Source organism: Podarcis melisellensis (assembly GCF_964234715.1).
Source record: "Podarcis melisellensis genome assembly, chromosome: 5".
In the NCBI taxonomy this organism is placed as follows: domain Eukaryota; kingdom Metazoa; phylum Chordata; class Lepidosauria; order Squamata; family Lacertidae; genus Podarcis; species Podarcis melisellensis.
The window spans coordinates 92,417,582-92,432,671 of NC_138537.1; the positions used below are offsets into that span (position 1 = coordinate 92,417,582).

The 15,090-nt window shown below is 46.7% G+C and overlaps 2 protein-coding genes across 4 annotated transcripts in view; one reads left to right on the forward strand and one right to left on the reverse strand.

The window, feature by feature from the left end:
- The window catches only part of SPON2 (spondin 2), a 594,586-nt gene that overhangs the window by 567,985 nt on the left and 11,511 nt on the right, over nt 1–15,090 (forward strand). The window contains exon 7 of one of the 3 annotated variants that reach the window (XR_014168481.1): nt 2,647–2,761. The exons of the other annotated variants lie outside the window; for them this stretch is intronic. The gene's annotated coding sequence lies outside the window, so the exon portion shown is untranslated. Of the gene's footprint in view, nt 1–2,646; nt 2,762–15,090 lie in introns of those variants that run through there. 3 annotated transcript variants of the gene reach the window in all.
- FGFRL1 (fibroblast growth factor receptor like 1) overlaps nt 1–15,090 on the reverse strand; it is a 165,988-nt gene that overhangs the window by 20,822 nt on the left and 130,076 nt on the right. The gene's annotated exons all lie outside the window — the stretch shown is intronic.

A 15,090-nucleotide genomic window follows, 5' to 3' on the forward strand; every position in this document is an offset into this window, starting at 1 on the left:
GACTCGTCAGGAATATTTGACGCTATGGAGTAGCAGAGCGAAGGAAGAGCGGGGGGGGGGGGAGGACTTTCGCTCCATTGCTTTTCACTGCCACCAATCGAGAGGGACCGGTATACAGTAGGTATACATTTAGCGTCCCCCAGAATTTGGCACCCAGGTGCACTGCACCCCTTGCGCCCCCGGGTGGCCTGCACCTGGATGCACACCCCAGTGTTCCATTGAAGCAAAGTATCACAGATAAGACAGAATCTGTGCTTAAATATGCATTTAGATGCACATCTGGTTGGGCCCACAGAAAGCCCAACAATACAGACCAATCTAGTGAGTTATATGCATGCAGAAGAAGGTGGCTAGCTGTCCGCAAAGCTCCTTAGATGGTTTCGGTGAGAAAGCTCTGGGTGTGGGAACTGGTAAGAGGCATACGAAAGGGATGGGGAAAGGGGATATTACATGGGAGGAAGAAAACGCACAACAGCAAACATTCACACTTGCATGTTTTCATTACTCATTTTGGCAGCTGGGATAATGGGATGTGTTTTCAGGGTGGTATCTCAAGAGAGTCCATTGATGCCCTGATTGAAACTGATGCAATTGCCACAGTTGAGACGCCTAGATCCTAGAAAAACAAACAGGGCAGATCAACCAATGTGAAGTGCTGCAATAACTTTGTGCTTAACATTCAGAAACCATGTTTGCAGAATTGGTTGTCTCCCTAATATTAAGTTAATTGAGGTGTTTGCTTGTTTTTGGTTTGAGACTCAAGTTACATTTTCTAGTGCACTCTCTGCAGTTGGTTTCTAGTTCTTCTGCCTTTGAATCTCATCAGTTTATTGCAAAACAAAGAATGGCAGATTTAGCTGCAAATGCAGGCCTTACAGAAAGGCAAACCAGCTGTCTTTTCTGGCTAGCAACTAACTTTCCATAGCTTTAGTGGCAGTATAATGGAGGCACCAGCTTGTTCGTTGCTTCTTCTTTTCTCCCTTGAATTCCAAGTAGTCACAAAGAACCCTGCTAGGAAAAGCAATAAAATTCTGCCAAACAGATAAATTTTGACTTCCACTGAAAACTAACAGGAGGAAAGCAAAGACCCCAGAATACCCTGAGGACAAAGCTTAATACGCCAGAATTAACATTACAAAATCGATATATCTTAGTTGAATCCCATGTGCAAATTAGAAGAGAAATGGGGGGGATTTGAGAGGACAGTAGAAATCGCTCTCCTTGTTGAAAGAATGTGTGTTGGGGAGGTGAGGGTCAACCAGTTCCTTCTCCTTGCCCCAAATCCTCCTACAGCCATACTTTCTATGGAAAAGGCAGAAGATGAATTGCCTGGAATCATCTGATGGATTGCTTGGCTTGGTCTTAGAGCAACTGTGCTGATGTTATGTTTTGCTGTTGTTGTTTAGTCGTTTAGTCGTATCCGACTCTTCGTGACCCCATGGACCAGAGCACGCCAGGCCCTCCTGTCTTCCACTGCCTCCCGCAGTTTGGTCAAACTCATGCTGGTAGCTTTGAGAACATTATCCAGCCATCTCGTCCTCTGTCGTCCCCTTCTCCTTGTGCCCTCCATCTTTCCCAACATCAGGGTCTTTTCCAGAGAGTCTTCTCTTCTCATGAGGTGGCCAAAGTATTGGAGCCTCAGCTTCAGGATCTGTCCTTCCAGTGAGCACTCAGGGCTGATTTCCTGAAGAATGGAGAGGTTTGATCTTCTTACAGTCCATGGGACTCCCAAGAGTCTCCTCCAGCACCATCATTCAAAAGCATCAATTCTTCGACGATCAGCCTTCTTTATGGTCCAGCTCTCACTTCCATGCATCACTATGGGGAAAACCATAGCTTTAACTATACGGACCTTTGTTGTTATATACTGTACTTCATAGGTGAACATCCTAGTCCATCCACATCTTAGACCTCAGCTAGCTAGGCATCTTCAACTGGCCTTGTATCCATAAGAAATCGATGTGTACTCATCTCAGGTGAGGCAGCAGAGTAGGCAAGCCGGTGGTTAACTTCTCCAGTAGTAGTGTATGGGCCAGGTGTCTAAAAATGGGATGGTCCTTACCATCTGAGATGAATAGATGGCGTCAACTTGGAGGAACATATTAAAATTATCAGTCTTGTTGGCCGTCAATAAGGAGTAGCTTTAAGATGGTGGTGACATTTAGAGGTCTACATATTTGGAAGGCAGGATGCTGACCGGAGTAGCGCTATTGATTTATAATAGGAATGCTACCTCAAAAGAGATATGATTGATCAGTATCAGATAGCAGGCTTAATGAAGAAAATTTTAGTATACAGTGGTACCTCGGGTTAAGTACTTCATTCGTTCCGGAGGTCCGTACTTAACCCGAAACTGTTCTTAACCTGAAGCACCACTTTAGCTAATGGGGCCTCCTGCTGCTGCCATGCTGCTGGAGCCCGATTTCTGTTCTCATCCTGAAGCAAAGTTCTTAACCTGAAGCACTATTTCAGGGTTAGCGGAGTCTGTAAACTGAAGCGTATGTAACCTGAAGTGTATGTAACCCAAAGTACCACTGGGCACCACAGTTCAAGAAGGACACTGACAAACTGGAACGTGTCCAGAGGAGGGCAACCAAAATGGTCAAAGGCCTGGAAACGATGCCTTATGAGGAACGGCTAAGGGAGCTGGGCATGTTTAGCCTGGAGAAGAGGAGGTTAAGAGGTGATATGATAGCCATGTTCAAATATATAAAAGGATGTCACATAGAGGAGGGAGAAAGGTTGTTTTCTGCTGCTTCAGAGAAGCGGACACGAAGCAATGGATCCAAACTACAAGAAAGAAGATTCCACCTAAACATTAGGAAGAAGTTCCTGACAGTAAGAGCTGTTTGACAGTGGAATTTGCTGCCAAGGAGTGTGGTGGAGTCTCCTTCTTTGGAGGTCTTTAAGCAGAGGCTTGACAACCATATGTCAGGAGTGCTCTGATGGTGTTTCCTGCTTGGCAGGGAGTTGGACTCGATGGCCCTTGTGGTCTCTTCCAACTCTAGGATTCTATGATTATACACATTTTATCCTCTATGAACACATACCACACTTTGGCCTTTATGAACAATTTTATCCACAATTAAAATCAAAAGTACAGTGGAACCTCTACCTGCGACTATAATCCGTTCTGGAGGTCCATCCAGAGGTCGAAACGGGTCGCTGGGAGAGGCGCCGTTGTGCGCAGGTGCAGGCGGCAATTGCCCACTTCTGCGCATGTATGAACGCCGCTTCTGCATATGCACGGTGATCACCGCTCTTGCACATGCGCAGTTGGCGGCAAACCCGCCAGTTACTTCCGGGTTTGCAGTGGACGTTGGGCGAAATGGACACAAGCAGAGGCAGATGTAAGAAGAGGTTTGACTGTAATATCTGATCTGCACCTTTTCAGCCATGCTTCCGTAAATTATGGATCTTTTCTGGTCATTAAATTTGAGTACTCCTGGGCCCAAATTAAGCAAAAAATGTGAAGCATATAGCCTCAAAAATGGATATTATTATTAGTAGTAGTAGTAGTAGTATACATAATTAAGCCCATGTATACCGTATTTTTCGCACCATAGGACACACTTTTCCCCCTCCAAAAATGAAGGGGAAATGTGTGTGCGTCCTATGGTGCGAATGCAGGCTTTCGCTGAAGCCTGGAGAGTGAGAGGGGTCGGTGCGCACCGACCCCTCACGCTCTCCAGGCTTCGCACACCTCTCCGCAAGCAGCGGGAGCCCAGCGCTGGGCTCCCGCTGCTTGCGGAGAGTTGCCAGCATGCCGAAGTCTGTGCGCGCTGAGCTCAGCGCGCCCAGGCTTCGCGGACCTCTCCACAAGCAGCGGGAGTGCTCCCACGGCTTGCAGAGAGCTGCCTGTTTGGGGGCTGGGGTCGGGGGAAGCTCGAGCTTCCCCCGCCCCAGCCCCGCGCCTGGGGGGGAAATAATTTTTTCCCCTTTATTTCCCCCCCCCCCAAAAAAAGCTGGGTGCGCCCTATGGTCCGGTGCGCCCTATGGTGCGAAAAATACGGTACATGTGTGGGAGAAAATTAGTCATTACCACTGGCCAATGTGGCTTCTTACCAGGGTCACAGGCTATCAAAAAAATATTATGGTTTATCCATTCATTCTGGAGGATATAGCGACAAAGCCAGTAATCCCGATGCCACTTTTGGAGGCGAGAAGACTCCCAAGTTTGAGGGCAGCAAAGAAAGAAAGAAACCCCCTAGAGGAGATTCCAAAGGAGTCCCTAACTAATCCTGCTCTGGAAGAGATTGTGCAAAAAAGCCCAAGGGAATATCATTGAGAATCGCTCTGCCTGCACTTTTGCTTACTGACCAGAAGACGACCTCATCCTGGAACAATCTGCTGCAGAACCCTCCACACCTTATGCCAGGCATCCTGAAATTTCACCCTCCAGCTGTTTTAGGACTACAACTCCCATCATCCCTAGCTAACAGGACCAGTGGTCAGGGATGATGGGAATTGTAGTCCCAAAACAGCTGGAGGGCCGAGTTTCAGGATGCCTGCCTTATGCAAATGGGCGGAGTGGCCCACATAGCTGCTGTTGTACAGATAGGGGAGTGCTGGTCTTCAGCAGCAGTAATGGTGTACTTGAGTGCAAGCCTTTACTTTCTCCCATATCAGCTAATGGCTGCCATTCTGGAGTGTCTGGAGGCGGTTTGAGGATGGATGGCGGCTAACAGATTGAGGTTGAATCCTGACAAGACAGAAGTACTGTTTTGGGGGGACAGGAGGCGGGCGGGTGTGGAGGACTCCCTGTTCCTGAATGGGGTAACTGTGCCCCTGAAGGACCAGGTGTGCAGCCTGGGAGTCATTCTGGACTCTCAGCTGTCCATGGAGGTCAATTCTGACCTCCATCAGGTCAATTCTGTGTCCAGGGCGGCTGTTTACCAGCTCCATCTGGTACGCAGGCTGAGACCCTACCTGCCCGCAGACTGTCTCGCCAGAGTGGTACATGCTCTGGTTCTCTCTCGCTTGGATTACTGCAATGCGCTCTATGTGGGGCTACCTTTAAAGGTGACCCGGATACCACAACTAATCCAGAATGCGGCAGCTAGACTGGTGACTGGGAGCGGCCGCCAAGACCATATAACACCGGTCTTGAAAGACCTACATTGGCTCCTAGTATGTTTCTGAGCACAATTCAAAGTGTTGGTGCTGGCCTTTAAAGCCCTAAACGGCCTCGGTCCAGTATATCTGAAGGAACGTGTCCACCTCCATCGTTCTGCCCGGACACTGAGGTCCAATGCCGAGAGCCTTCTGGCGGTTCCCTCGCTGCGAGAAGCCAAGTTACAGGGAACCAGGCAGAGGGCCTTCTCGATAGTGGTGCCCTCCCTGTGGAACGCTCTCCCACCAGATGCCAAAGAGAAAAATAACTACCAAACTTTTAGAAGACATCTGAAGGCAGCCCTGTTTAGGGAAGCTTTTAATGTTTAATAGGTTATTGTATTTTAGTGTTTTGTTGGAAGCCGCCCAGAGTGGCTGGGGAAACCCAGCCAGATGGGCGGGGTATATTATTATTATTATTATTATTATTATTATTATTATTATTATTCACTCCTATGGGGGAAAGGAACACACTGCACTTAACAGTATTGCGGCTGGAACAAATCCTACCCTTTACTGGCCCAGACCCACTGACAGGGGTCCTGCAAGGAGATCTCACACAGATCTGACCATGGTGCACCCAGAAGCTAGGGTCTCTATAGGCTGTTCCTCCAAGATGCACAAGACCCTCCAAGTGTCCCTATTTTCCAGGGACAGTTTCAAAGAAGTTACAAAAATAAAAATAAAAAAGAGAAGAAAAAAAGAAAACAAAAAATACAAAATACAGAAAAATAAAAAACAATTAAAAACAAATCAGTCTTTCCATGTCTTGTCTTTCATTTGCTTGTTTCCCTGACCTCCTCACACCTCCCTTTTTTGTATTCTAGTTCAGTAGTTGTTTCAGCAAGTCCTTGCCCTTTTTGCTTTTATCTTGATATTTTATCTTAATATATTGTAACTTTACATTTTCAGCTGTTAACCATGCATTTTTACATACCCCTTTATAACATTATTGCTAAAACCACATAACTTCATTCCAGCATCCCTCTAACATTCCTTAATTTTACAGTGTTTCTGTAAATAGTCTTTAAATTTCTTCCAATCTTCTTCTACCGACTCTTCTCCCAGGTCTCGGATTCCTTATTTTCATCAGAGAAATGTTGGGAGGGTATGGAGTCATCTGACCCCAGAGCCATTTGAAGGCAGTCCTGCATAGGGAAGCTTTTAAATGTTTAATGTTTTGTTATGTTTTTATATATGCTGGAAGTCACCCAGAATGGCTGGGGCAACCCAGTAATGGGCGGGGCATAAATAGTAAAAAGATGTTGTTGATGATGATGATGATGGAATAGGATGTTACTATTTTCAGCGGAGAAATGTTGCGGGGTATGCGTCATATTGACAGGTATTGTGCTAGCTGTTTTGAACAGGAAAAAAACAACAACACGTGTTTGGTTTTGGATAAATCTGAACAAAAAAAGTTTGTAAGCTATTCCTGAGTGTGGAACAGAAATATTTGTACTTGGCTTTCAGAAGATCTTTGCTTTAGACAGCAGTGAGCAACTTGGTTTAAGCTAGCAACAGATTCTCGTCAGGACTCGTTTATTCGGTTAAAAACACAACCCCTGCATTTCTCTGCAGTCCACATAGTAGTTCAGATTTGTAATGGGACAATGCCAGTCCCTGCACTGACGGGCTTGTGGCTGGCTTTGGCGCTTTTGATGTCAGGGACCTTGAAAGCCCCATTTCACAGATGAACCAGCTTTGCATAAATAAACAAAGTGACCTTTGAACTAAAGCCTGAGACCTGAGCGCACTTCAAAGACCGTGTGTGTGTGTGTGTGTGTGTGTGTGTGTGTGTGTGTAGAATGAAGCAATCAGCAAGCATCATTAATGCAGCTGCTGGCTCAAAGCACAACTCCTTGGGATAGCGCAACTCTTTAAAAGAAGAAGGGGTGTGAGCGAATAAAGAAGGGAAGGAGAAAGGGTGGGCAAGGAATGAGAGGAGAGGGAAAGTGACGTAATCTGGTCAGGCTTGAAAAACCTTAATGAGGATTTCTCTCAGGAATAAATGAAAGATCTAGCACTTAGACATTTGTTAGGAAACCTCAAAGCAAGGTCCAAATCATACTTTGCTTCCTACTGCAATCATAGCAAGATCTTGAAACCTCTCCTCTTTGCTTATGTTCAATTTACATTAGCCTGACATACAAGGCCAAGATCTCTGGATCCCTTGGTGGGCCAATTAAGAATGGGCCTGCACTGAAGAATGTGGGTATCTTGTCAAGGTGTATTGTTTCATTATACCTACACACCTTGCCTTATTGTGCTCTCCCTGTGGCTTCATCTTGAACCCATTAATTTTTTGAACAATGGAACCACATCTCTTTTAAGAAAAGGCTGTGCTGCAGAAAAAAAGCCCCCTTAATAGCGTCCAGGTCAAGGGAAGTAACAGTACCGTGGTACCTCTGGTTGCGAACGGGATCCATTCCAGAGCCCCATTCATAACATGAGCAGAATGCAACCTGCGTCTGTGCATGCACGGGTTGCAATTTGCTGCTTCTGCACATGCACGTGACATCATTTTGTGAGTCTGTGCATGCATGAGCGGCAAAACCTGGAAGTAACCCTTTCCAGTACTTCCGGGTCGCCGCGGGACATAACCGGAAAACACTCAACCTGAAGCAAACGTAAAATGAGGTAAATTGGCCTTGGTCAGACCACACCTGGAATGCTGCATCCAGTTCTGGACACTACAATTTAAGAAGGATGTTGACAAGCTGCAAGGTGTGCAGAGGTGGGCAACCAAGATGATCAAAGTTCTGGAAACCTAGTCTTACTGGGAACAGTTGAGGGAACTGGGTATATTTAGCCCGGAAATGAGGAGAATGAGAGGAGATATGATAGCCATCTTCAAATATCTGAAGGGCTGTCACATGAAAGACAGAGCAAACTTGTTTTCTCCTGCTCTGGAGGGTAGGACTGGAACCAATGGATTCAAGTTACAAGAAAGGAGATTTTGACTCAACATCAGGTAGAACTTTCTGGCTGCTAAGAGCTGTTCAACAGTGGATCGGACTCTTTCAGAAGGTGGTAGACTCTCCTTCCTAGGAGTTTTTTAAGCAGAGGTTGGATGGTCATCTGTTGTGGATGCTTTAGTTGAGATTCCTGCATCTCAGGGGGTAGGACTAGATGACACTCAAGGTCCCTTCCAACTGTACTATTCTATGATTCTATGGCTCATAGGTGTGGTAGCCCTAAAGGGCCACAGATTCCCCTTGCCTGGCCTAAAGGAGTCCCACGGTCCTTCTACAGACCCAACATATGCAACAGAAAAGGGAAGCAGTATCTTGTCATAACTTGCCATAGCCACAAGAACACTTTCTTTGGCCCTGAACTCTTTCCATTACAGATAACAATTCCGCAGAGAAAAAGATTTATGCTATACTGAGACAAAAAACACAAGCAGGGCCTTTTAAATACTGTGTTATGAATGAAGTGGTATATAGTGAAAACATTCCGAATAATGCCACCTGTTTTTATTAATAATATTAAATTTCCTGCTTCTGGGATTGCAATCTATTTTAATAAACATTTTTTTTTTTTTTGCCTACTCTTCTGCGAGAAGTTGACTACTATGGTATATTATTACGCGCTAACTGCTGAAGTTTTAAATGGATAAGGGATCTGTATCCAAAAACAGCAATTTGTAAGCCATAATCTCATACCAATCTAATTAATGTGATACCTGAGATGTGTTTCTTTTGAGACACAGGAGTCCAAGTGGCTGAAATTGCCAGAAACACTGAAGGGTGAAACTCGGGGCAAAAGGATGTTTACCACCATTTTTAAAAGGCATTGGTGCAAGTCACAAAGACAGTCCAATGAACTGGTTTCCGCAGGGGTATCATAGCTTCAAAGCCAGGTTAAGGTGGGTTGGGGCCACCACTAAAAGGGGGTTAAAAACATCGACTTTTTAAGACCTCGGGGACTGCTACAGCCTGCTATCCAAACAACTAACTCATCAACTGTTCTGACTTGAAAGGTCATTGAAAAACACTGAGAAACAGAAGCAGCCATGCTGGTTCACAAAAATTGCTTAGCACAGGAATCACCAATCCAATGACCCTCATGATTTTGGGGGGGTTATATGGCAGGCCCTACTTTTGCATGTGTCCTGTATGAGAATGGGAGAGAGGGTGAGGAGTGAGAGGGAGGTATGTAGAGATGAGTTGTCTGCAAGGAAAAGCTGCAGAATTACCGTATTTTTCGCTCTATAACACGCACCCGACCATAACACGCACGTAGTTTTTAGAGGAGGAAAATCCGTAGGCATGCCACTCGTAGGCATTCCCTCCATAACACGCACAGACATTTCCCCTTACTTTCTAGGAAGAAAAAAGTGAGTGTTATGGTGCAAAAAATACGGTAATATTGGCTTGTGTGCTTTTTAACTTGTTCATAAATATTCTAAAGTTAGGACTGAGCAGTGAGGCGGGCAGGTTTGAGGGTGATGCTAAATTGTCCAGGGTTGTTAAAACAAAATGGGAATTGTGAAGAGCTCCGGTAAGATTTCTCCAAACTGGGTGGGGAAATGGCAAATGCCATCCAATCTGAACAAGTATAAAGGGATGCATGTGAGGGCAAAATTTCACATATGTCACAGGGTCTGAACTGGCGGTGACTGACCAGGAACAAGGGTTGTAGTGGAGAGCCTGACAAAGATGTTGACCCAGTGTGTGGCAGCTGTGAAAAATGCAAATTCCATGTTAGGGATTATAAGGAAAATGAAAGCTGTCCATGTCATAAGGGCATTAGGCAAATCTATGGTGTAACTGAACTTGTTAGCACAAGTTGCTTGATCCCACCCACTGACCCCATGGCAGCAATTTTGTGACTGGCAACCACAGCAGTTTATCAAAATTCAGAATGTGCTCACTGGTCCAAAAATGTGGCCTCTGGCTTTCGAAGGTTGCCTGTACATTTTGCTTCATAACTCTTCTCCTAGGAGAGTTAAGAGGCGAGACAGACAGGCAGATAGACAGACAGACAGACAGACAGACAGACAGACAGACAGCAAGTGTAATCACTCCAATTGTACCATTATAATCTGACTCTGCATAGTTTAAAACACACTTTGGTTTAATGAGCATGAACGCACTCCTAGCTGTGCCGTGTAGGGGAAGAAATATGCCAGGAACCAAAATGCTAGAGTTTGGCTTTTTGCTGGGCTTACGGTTTGTTTTCACTCATTTGTCTGGAGAGATGTATGTGAACCCAGGTTCACATACAGTGGCAAGCCAGAGTCTATTTGTTTCTGGTTTGTTTCAGCACCTGGAACATAGTCCAGAGTGTGGAAAGAGCAAAGGTAAGTTTATTTTAAGCTACAATTTAGTATTGCCGGCAAACATGGCAACACACTTAATTCATAGGATTCTGAAATCCAACGAAACTGACATTAGATTAACATAGGCTAAATTTATTCATTAATCTATTTTTGTGAATCCAGAACCCATATGCATTCTCTGGCTAGCTCGAACTCAAATAATTGAAGGTCAGGCCAATTTTCTGCTCTACAGTTCATATGGCTCATTACTTGAACTTCAGCATTGTTCCTTCTCTGCAGGGGGTGCTTGCAGTGCAATTGTTATTTTATTTATGATACGCAGCAACAAGCCCATTACACTGTCATTGCAGAAGGTAAAGGTAAAGGGACCTCTGACCGTTAAGTCCAGTCATGAACGACTCTGGGGTTGCGGCGCTCATCTCGCTTTACTGGCCGAGGGAGTTGGCGTTTATCTGCAGACCGTTTTTCCGGGTCATGTGGCGAACCAGAACAGCTCATGGAAAGACCGTTTACCTTCCCGCTGGAGCGGTACCTATTTATCTACTTGCACTTTGACGTGCTTTCAAACTGCTAGGTTGGCAGGAGCTGGGACTGAGCAATAGGAGCTCACCCCGTCGCGGGGATTCGAGCCGCCGACCTTCTGAGCGGCAAGCCCTAGGCTCTGTGGTTTAGACCACAGCGCCACCCACTGCAGAAGGAGAGCATAAATTCTTCAAGAGGAGGAAAATACCAGGTTGTTCAACTTTCTTACGGATGCAGAATATTGCAACCATGCGGGAAATAGTACTGGGCAAAATAGGGAGCGCTAATAATTGCAATGATACATAAACTGAATAGTTTGTGTGTGTGTGTGTGTGTGTGTGTGTGTGTGTGTGTGTGTGGAGGCAACAGGTGGTGCCTTGTGCTATTCCTGAGCCCTAGGTGTGCTAGCATTAACTGAAATGAGTGCCAATTCCATATTCTGTTATTGTTGCTGTTAAGTTAATGTTATATGATCAAGGTTGCTTGCAGTTTGCATATTTCGTGGTTTTAGAATCTTTCCAGTGCAGATCTGTATCTCTTTTCACTTCTTAATTACATATTTGTGCCCAAATAAATGTATGCATAGGGACACGGTGGCGCTGTGGGTTAAACCACAGAGCCTAGGGCTTGCGGATCAGAAGGTCGGCGGTTCGAATCCCCGCGACGGGGTGAGCTCCCGTTACTCGGTCCCTGCTGCTGCCAACCTAGCAGTTCAAAAGCATGCCAAAACGTACAAGTAGATAAACAGGTACCGCTCCGGCAGGTTGGTAAACAGTGTTTCCGTGCGCTGCTCTGGTTCGCCAGAAGCAGCTTAGTCATGCTGGCCACATGACCCGGAAGCTGTACGCCGGCTCCCTCGGCCAATAAAGCGAGATGAGTGCCGCAACCCCAGAGTCGGCCACGACTGGACCTAATGGTCAGGGGTCCCTTTACCTTTACCTTTTATATAAAATAGTACTACTGCCTGTTTCTTCCTAGATATATACAAATGCATCATGCTGCAGCTTGCATGGCTGACACCACCTGCCAAGCTGCCCAATGCTGTCACTGCCACAGTTTACCTAAAACTGGACCTAATGGTCAGGGGTCCCTTTACCTTTACCTAAATGTATGCATATCACTGACCAAGGGGCTCCATGCACTGCACACCCTCTTATGGGCTCTTCCCCAGTCATTAGTACCATGCCAGCAATGAGAGCACTGGGACCCACCAGGTGAGGCCGGGCAGTCCACTGAAAGGAGATGCCAAGGTTTTGCCCCTCGTGTGTTGAGGCTGCAGTGGGCACTACAGGGGGAAGTGACTGCAGAAAAGTCTGTAGCCTTGCACAAATTCAGAGAAACCACAATGCCTTTCTTGAATTCTTTCTAAGCAGTGTGAGAGGGTTTGGCCTAGAGAGGCCCTTTGCGAGTACACTCATAGAAAGACTGGAACATGCTTTTAGGTGGGAGGATTGGCCCTTACAAATGGATCCTATTGAAAAACAAATGGCAATCTACGTGAAAGCTCAGCACTTGGCAAAGGTTTTTTACAGGGCGGAATGAAAATAGCTTCCCACACAGTGTAAAATAACAAATTTGAATCTTGAGCTATGAAAATAAGGGCACCACATGGCTATAGTTTAAAATAAAACCCAAGCCATAAAAAGCAAAGGGAGACACATGCACAATGTTACACTTAAAAATACTGTACCCACAGTAGCAAAAATAAAGAGGGTTGTCTTTTCATGGAACTTTCATAACCATTACTACATGGCAGATTAAGAGCTTTATAAATGTAAAGACCGTTTGCCTGCTCACATCCAGTCTTCTCAGCACTGACAAATGGAAGAGCAATACACATAAAGGGATTCCTTAGAATTATATAAAGTGGTGCAACGCAAAGAACAGAGATTATGCTACAAAAAGATTTCCAAGCATTATTTCTAGGTAAAGGGACTCCTGACCATTAGTCCAGTCGTGGCCCACTATGGGGTTGCGGCGCTCATCTCGCTTTACTGGCCGAGGGAGCCAGCGTACAGCTTCCGGGTCATGTGGCCAGCATGACTAAGCCGCTTCTGGCGAACCAGAGCAGCGCACGGAAACACCATTTACCTTCCCGCCAGAGCGGTACCTATTTATCTACTTGCACTTTGATGTGTTTTCGAACTGCTAGGTTGGCAGGAGCTGGGACCGAGCAACGGGAGCTCACCCCATCGCGGAGATTCGAACCACCGACCTTCTGATCGGCAAGTCCTAGGCTCTGTGGTTTAACCCACAGCGCCACCCATGTCCCTATAATGACATTTCAGACTATTGGTAGCCCCTCGTTCGTATGCCATATTAAAGAACAGCATTACAGAATACTTTCTCTAGCCCTGAGCGATTCTCTTCCTTGGTGTTTCTCAAACTTGAATCCCCAGCTGTTGTTGGACTACAACTCCCAACATCCCTAGCTAGCAGGACCAGTAGTCAGGGATGATGGGAGTTGTGGTGAGAGCATCGTGGACACTGCTGCTGGCCACGGGTGGATCTTCCTCATGGCCTGCATGGAATGGGGTATAGGAAGCAACCCAGACGCTGTTGAGGAAGAAAAGTGCCACCTGTGAGTTCTGCCAGGGCTTTCCTTCACCTGCATCCCTGGGGATTGCAAGGGCGCACTGCTCCAGGTGTCCAAGCCATGTCCTTTCAAGGCAATGTGCTCCTGGGCAATGGCAATGATTGGAGGAACACCTGCCTGAGAGGTTATTCAGAGAGCTTGACCTCTGAATGGTGGCCAAGTGCCCACCATGTGTGGGAGACACTGCTATTGGCTGATGGGAGAACAGAGTAGTGCAGGAATATAGCTTCTGCAAGACTCACTATTTGCAGCTGATATACCGTATTTTTCGCTCTATAAGACGCACCAGACCACAAGATGCACCTAGTTTTTGGAGGAGGAAAACAAGAAAAAAAATATTCGGAATCTCAGAAGCCAGAACAGCAAGAGGGATCGCTGCGCAGTGAAAGCAGCAATCCCTCTTGCTGTTCTGGCTTCTGGGATAGCTGCGCAGCCTGCATTCGCTCCATAAGACACACACACATTTCCCCTTACTTTTTAGGAGGGGAAAAGTGAGTCTTATAGAGCAAAAAATACGGTAACAAAGGGCTGGGGAGGAGACTGGAGACAGTTGTGGCAGCTACACCTTGTGGCACAGTTGCCTCGTCCCCTAGCTCACCCATGCTGGGTGCTCTGTCCTGGTATTCTGAGTTGTGGCACAGGGAGCAGTGCTGACTTTTCAGCCTTTGCATCTTGAATCCCAGGGCGAAGTATCTGTTAAGAGTTCTAGCCAAAGCCTGTTGTCTATGTGCTTCACCTTCCTATGCATGTTCTGGAGATGGGCTGCTTTGTGTGAAGTGCCTCCTCTCTCCCCCTCCAGTGTGTGTGTGTGTGTGTGCACGCACGCGCGCCTTGTTACTGGGGTCAAGTTCAGTGTTTACATGGGTACAGTATTTGGTGCAACATCTCCATCCCATTTTGGCTGCTATGATGCAGAGCAGAGCCATCTCTCCTATAGGGCTTACTGGCACATTGCGCCAGGGCGCTTGCCTCTCAGGGGCGCCCCAGCTAGTGGGGGAGCCGCGCGGCTTTGCCGGCAGCCTCCCCTTTCCCTGCACGACCGCCAGCTGTGCCCCATCAACCATATGGCTGGTGAGCATGCAGCTTCCGTCCCAATCCTCCACGGGAGGAGAGCAATCCCCGCAGAGGCTTGGGGAAAGGTCGACAACTCTGGGGAAAGGGGGGACACCGGAGGGATCTTTGAACCACGGCACCGGATATGCTTAAGACGGCCCTGCTGCAGGGTTGTGCAAAGGAAATATGCTGGCCTGGACTGGTGGCACCATATCTTCCCAGCAGTGTCCATCTACCTCGCATGGCGGTAGTGTAGGGTAGTTTCAGCCATTTGTTAGAGCCCCTCAGTCAGCACAACTGAGGTACAGGGCTGTCCTTTAAATTCTCCCCAAGATCCACCAGTAGATTCCTATCCACCTTCTGCTCATCCTGACTCTACAACAAACACTTCTCATCAAACATTTGGTGCTGCAGACCAAAGCAAGGAGTGCCCGGCGCTAAGTGCCTACTCAGCGCTGAGATTTATGGGTCAGGCAACAGGAGGAAGGACACAGGATTCTCCTTCAGTTCCTCGTACGCA